The sequence below is a fragment of the Nerophis ophidion genome, linkage group LG08 (genome assembly GCF_033978795.1).
Source record: "Nerophis ophidion isolate RoL-2023_Sa linkage group LG08, RoL_Noph_v1.0, whole genome shotgun sequence".
NCBI lineage: Eukaryota > Metazoa > Chordata > Actinopteri > Syngnathiformes > Syngnathidae > Nerophis > Nerophis ophidion.
In genome coordinates, this window is record NC_084618.1 from 49,599,439 (window position 1) to 49,605,732 (window position 6,294).

Sequence of the window (6,294 nt, forward strand, 5' to 3'; positions counted from 1 at the left end):
CTTAGGTCCATTTTTGTGAGATGACCGTGTTCCAATATATAAAGTATTTTACGGTATATAAAATCCTTTTTTTACCTCAAAACTCGACAGTGCGCCTTATGGCGCGCCTAATGTACGGAATAATTCTGGTTTTGCTTACCGACCTCAAATTAATTTTATTTGGTAAATGGTGTAATGATAAGTGTGACCAGTAGATCTGTGACTCTGGTTACCCTCATGTTACAGTCGATACAATTTGTGCAACATACCATGAAATGTGTTCACAACCAGATGAAAATTTTATGTAAAATTAATATTTAGCATCAGGCCGGGATCTTCAGGGTTCACTGGGGCGGTTTGCAGCCAAGTGTGAAGCTGCTGAGATCAGGATCAGCACCTCCAAATTGGAGGCCATGATTCTTAGTTGGAAAAGGGTAGACTTCACCCTCCGAGATGGGAGTAAAGTTCTGCCTAAAGTAGATGAGTTCAAATAACTCGGGGTCTTGTTCACGAGTAAGGGAAGAATAGAATGTAAGATTGACAGACGGATCGGTTCAGTGATGCAGTCACTGTACCGGTCTGTTGTGGTGAAGAGGGAGGCGAAGCTCTTGATTCACCGGTCAGTCTATGTTCCTACCCACACCTTTAGTCACAAGCTCTGGGTAATGTCCGAAAGGACAAGGTTGTTAATAAAACGGGCAGAACTGAGTTTTCCTCCGTGTCGATGTCAATGATCACCCTCAGAGATAGGGTGAGGAGCTCGGTCATCCGGGAGAGGCTCTGAGTACAGTCGCTGCTCCTTCACATTGAAAGATGCCAGCTGAAGTGTTTTGGGCATCTACTACAAATGCCTCCTGGTAGAAGCCCCAGTTAGGTGTTTTGTGCATGTCCAGCTGGCAGGAGGCCTTGGGGCAGACCGAAAACATGCTGGAGAGACTATGTCTGGCAGGAGGCCTTGGGGCGGACCTAAGACACGCTGGAGAGACTACAGTATGTCTCACAGCTGGTCTGTGAACGCGTCGGTGTGCCCCTCGTGGAATGAGAAGAGGTGGTAGGGCCCAAGGAGGTCTGGGGATCTCTGCTTAGTTTGCTGCCGCTGCGACCACGACTCAGATAAGCGGCGATAAGCGGTCCCAACATCTGCGGTCCCTTCCAGGGTTTGTTGTTGTTCCCATTAGGTTGCGTTTTTTCTTGCCCTGACGTGGGATCAGAGCCAAAAATGTCATTGTGGTTTGTGCAGCCTTTTGAGACATTAATGGTTCAGCGCTGTATAAGTAAACTTTTATTGATCTTTTTAATTTAAACATGGCAACGCTATCAAAAACAACACAAAAGACTTGATTACTCAATTTATTATTACAACCCAGGAGATTGCGTGATATACAGACGTGTCTTGCCAGTGTGCCACCCCCCGCAGCTGCTGTCCACTTGACTGGCCAAGCTGGTGCTGGAGTCACAGGACCAGATTGTGACGGAAATTGGTGTCCAAATTATTGCCTAGATAAATCAATAGACGTTCTTACAACAATTAATATGAATGCAAACCATTAAATGCATTGGCCAAAAAGTAAATTCTGTGTCCTGGTTTTGATCCTTTTTATATTATTGACATCAAATGTTGGCAAAGCCCCCCCCCAAAAAAAACCCCTCTGTGTTTTGCTAAAGTATCCACAGCCTGTAGAAATTTGCCTACGGTAAGCATGAAGTTGGCGTGAGACACTGCACATTTCCACATCAAGTTCTTCATACATCTCAACTTTGCCATGAAAAATCACGTATGGCAGGTGTATGCGCACAAGCATCTTAACACATGAGGCCCCAGAGCCTTTAAAGTTTCCTGGTACACAGTAAAATCCCCAGTGTTAAATATGCAGTGTTAACCTGCATTATATCTATCAGAGTTATTACAACAACAGCTGGAGTAAAACGCCCCCCAGTGTTGGTGTTGATTTCCATCGTTGAACGAAACAGTGTTAGAGGTACACTGATTAGCCCCGCCCTCGTGTCCACACCCTGAAGAATGTTCTGGAAGCCATTTTCTGAATGTTTAAGGACTGTGGTAAGTTGCTTCTCCTCTCTTACTAACTCAATTATTTGTAATTTGTAGCATCATGTCAGAATTTACTTTATATTGTTGCTCAATATGTAATGAAGCTATTTGTGTATGGTTTTGTATCTAAAAAATATGGTATTTTAAGAGGGCTGATGTCACCCAGTGAATGCTAGCTTAAATGTTAGCCACCTCAGACTTCGTTTTTGTGAGGGATGTGGGAAATTTTCAAACATTATATGAAATAGAATATTTAATATGTAAATTGTAGATAGTTATGCTCTGGAGATGTGGCGAAAAAAATAGTGAGTAACCCTGGTCTAGGCACTTTTGAGCGTGGGTGGCCAGAGCACAAAATCATGAGGTGTGTGTGTAAATATTTTTGCTTCTACATTGTTAATGGCGAGGTTACTAAATAATCACCTGTTAGCTTACCAGCGTGAAGATATGCAGATAAGATTAGGGGACGGCGTGGCGCAGTGGAAGAGTGGCCGTGCGCAACCTGAGGGTCCCTGGTTCAAATCCCACCTAGTACCAACCTCGTCACGTCCGTTGTGTCCTGAGCAAGACACTTCACCCTTGCTCCTGATGGGTGCTGGTTGGCGCCTTGCATGGCAGCTCCCTCCATCAGTGTGTGAATGTGTGTGTGAATGGGTAAATGTGTAAGTAGTGTCAAAGCGCTTTGAGTACCTTGAAGGTAGAAAAGCGCTATACAAGTACAACCCATTTATTACAGGTATCATAAATCATGTTTAATTTTATGTGTTTTTTGAATTGAGTGTGCAATTTCACATCTGTTGGCCCTTTTTTTTGGTAGCCCTATTTGAAATTATATATAGGAGTATCAAGTCATTAGGTTTTTCTAATGATAATTTTTCTTATATTTGTGTATACAGTATTTGTTTTGACTGGGCCTTACAACTTTGGCTGTATGTTTCGCTTCAAAATAACTGATTTGAAACTCATTTAAAAAATATATCAAATGACCTGTCAATTACTGCTTTTTTTCTGTTTCCTAGCATTTGCCAAATTCGGTGTCCCAGCTGTAAATGAAGGTGTCAAAGTTGTTGACAGTTCAGGGACTGAGATAGATGATGTTTTTTTAGGAAATTGTGAAGGATCCTGCCACTGGGGTTCTAACCATCAAATACAAAACAGGTTTGTTACCGCTTTAAATTTGTAAGCTATATTAACATTTTTATTCCAATATTGAGAAGAGGTAAATCTTTATTTATAATCAAGCTAAGTAACTTTTGTTTTTAAAGTAAACCAATATCCTCCATTAGATTAGGTGTGGTTTTATGAGCAAATTGTGTCCAACATGTCTTATTTCTCCTTTTTGCAACGGTGGTTAGAATCTGACTCCATGGTAACCTCTCCAAAGTCACAACCATCCGTTTGTTCATCGGACTCAGACAAAATCATCCTTGAAGACACTCCTACCAGAAAGCGTCAGAGGCTGGACTCTGAAGCTATGCAAGTAAGATTTCATACAGGCACTAATGCTTTCTATTGAACAAGGATTCAAATGGTTCAAACAATGATCGTAAATTGCATCGTATGAGGGCTATGTTTAAGTTCTGTCCAGATTTTAACATTGTATTGTACTAAATATAGATTTCTTAAACTGTTTTATATTTTGGTTTGATATTTTTATTTCAGCTGGTAAAATCCATTCTTACCAAGAAATCGGGTGGAGAAATATATAATAAATCAATACAACCGAACTAAGTCCTTGACAGAACAGAGCAGAAGAAAATTGGTGAATATACTGGCAGCTGAGATGACAGAGAAGAATGGGTAAGCTGTTTATTGGTTTTGATTGGCACATGTGTTCTTATTTAGGTTTCAGAGTAATCTTAAGTAAATAATAAACATTTCACTTCATCTTATAAAACGTGTGTATGACGAATAAACGTGAATGTGATTTTTTTTTAAGTACATCTCCGTCAAGACAGGTGAAGGAAATGTATGCACAAGGAATTGTGAACTTGTTCCCCATTCTCAGAGACCCATTTTCCAAAAATGGCTTTGTGGGTTACACACTCGTAATTGTTGTTATTGTCTTTATTTTGAGTTGTCCCAAAGTATGTTGTGACTAATAGTGCCTATTTTTGCAATTCTCCTAAAGGAACATTTTTATGGAGAATTAAAACTATTCAGAGATGCAGTGCTAAAGAAAGTCGATCATCATTTGGAGGTAATCATATATTATTCTTGAAAAATGCATTGAATAGAATAGTCATATGAGCACTTATTGGATTTGTTGCAATGCTTTTCAGCCAATAGCCAAACATTTTTTCATAAAAGTTGGGTCACATTCAGCTGACAAAGTGTTCTGAACTGTATGTGATTTTCATGAGTCGTATGTCCCTATATTGTTTAGCTTTGGCGGAAGGACCATCTGATGAAGACAATCGGGAGGACCGACTGTTGGACGAGTTACCCAATTCCATCCAGAGATTGTCCTGTCTTGGAAGCGATGTCACTGATGAAACATTCGGCTGACGTGGACATGGTCATCAAAAAGATGAAGCTGACATTTGCCCATCGGCATAACATGGTCCTGGACCAACAGCAGTCAAGCAACATTCTATCTTATTTTCCTCGTTTTAAAGACATCAATGGCTTGGTAATTATCTCATCAACATTTTCTGTATTAATGTTGTACAACTATTGCACATTTTAACTGTCGTTTTCTGTGTAATTTTAAAATTGGTAACTAACTTCCCACTACAGGTTGAACAGGATTTTGTTCTAATGTTTGGAGAGGATTAAGCGTGCAAGTTTCTGGAGAAGTGGCCAACCACATTCAAAAAGAAGATCTTCCAACAATGCAGAAAGCTTCCCTCCATCTTTGAGCTTGAGGAACTCCTGATGGCAGCTGACCCTCCTGAGGATGGGGCTGAAGTGAACGTTGACTTTGGTAAGATGTTTGTAAGGATACATTCATTTAAATGAGAGCATGTTCAAAATGCGGACTTACAGACATAATTAGAACACAAATCTAAAGTTTTTGGCCTCACCAAGAAGATTTTTGGGGAAAAAAGAGCTTCTTCAGGTGTTTTCAAAGTGCCATATTTTATATATATATATATATATATATATATATATATATATATATATATATATATATATATATATATATATATATATATATATATATTAGTAATGAAAATGCCACTGACCTTGCAGTATATTAAATTAAATTGTTGGTCCACATTTAGATTAGATTAGATAGATAGTACTTTATTCGATCTATTTATTTATTTATTCGATTTATTTGAAGTAGGCTATCAAACTTTTTCTGTTTCAGGTTGGGACAGCGACCTCTCATCGATTTTGCTGCTCTTACACTTGATCGCACCGACTGCTCTAGGTCGGAAGAGGCTAGGAGAAGTTTCTGCATCCCGGGCTGAGAAGCATCTTGTGGTCTTCAAAAAGGTTTGTATTGTTCTCTAATGAAGGATATTTAGTTTACAATAATTTATGTAATAATTTCTATTATATAACCACAACCAGGTTGATTTTTTTATTCTTCTCTCCATAGACTGGATAAAGCATCCTAGAACATCTTGACACCATTATTACCAGCACTCAACCCTATCTCCTGGCTGTTGGAGTGAGGAAGAATACAATCCACGAGTTCGTCATAATTCTCGACAAGAATGCCGTACCTTGCAGGTCACACTCCTCTCTTGGTGCTTTTGATGAACTGTTTAAAGCACACTTTGTGTTTGCGACATCATACCACACAATGCTCCACAACATGTACACATTCATGCCTTACTCCAAACCATTTGATGTTCAAATGGCGTATGGAACATCATGTTCCACATTGTATGTTGTCCCATATTGTCATTTCATGCACCTAAGGTCACCCTTTATGTATTCTGTCACTAAAGTTGATTGTCCTGCCTGACCAATAAATAAAGGTTACTAAACGTATGATATGTATTACTTTGTTTTGCACTCACTTGCTATTTACAAGACAAAGTTGGTGAGACTTAATTTGACACTGCACAAGAGTAAATCAAGTAGAATGAGCACCATTTTTTTTTTCAGAAATAGTGTGAGGTTTTATAAAAACTGCAATGTTTAGCACATTTTTACGGTTTACCAAATATTTTTTTCTTCACTGCAAGGGAGTGAATAATCATCATATTAGTGTATTATCAAACCTTATCAGAGTTTTGTTTCAACACCAAAGCAGTGTTAATGAGCAAATACATTTAACTTGGTGTACAATCATCACCACAGAAGAG

At 39.0% G+C, this 6,294-nt stretch overlaps 1 long non-coding RNA gene across 3 annotated transcripts; it reads left to right on the top strand.

Moving 5' to 3' along the window:
- The first annotated feature begins 1,987 nt into the window (after positions 1 to 1,987).
- Positions 1,988 to 5,946, top strand: LOC133557066 (uncharacterized). Of its 3 annotated transcripts, XR_009807676.1 has the most exons (9): positions 1,988 to 2,038; positions 3,049 to 3,187; positions 3,385 to 3,509; positions 3,692 to 3,829; positions 3,969 to 4,229; positions 4,416 to 4,661; positions 4,769 to 4,955; positions 5,346 to 5,473; positions 5,580 to 5,946. It is a non-coding gene; the product is annotated as an uncharacterized LOC133557066 (long non-coding RNA). The 3 variants fall into 3 exon arrangements; XR_009807675.1 differs by having other exon boundaries at positions 3,692 to 4,229; XR_009807677.1 differs by lacking the exon at positions 3,692 to 3,829 and having other exon boundaries at positions 4,161 to 4,229.
- Positions 5,947 to 6,294: the final 348 nt, after the last annotated feature.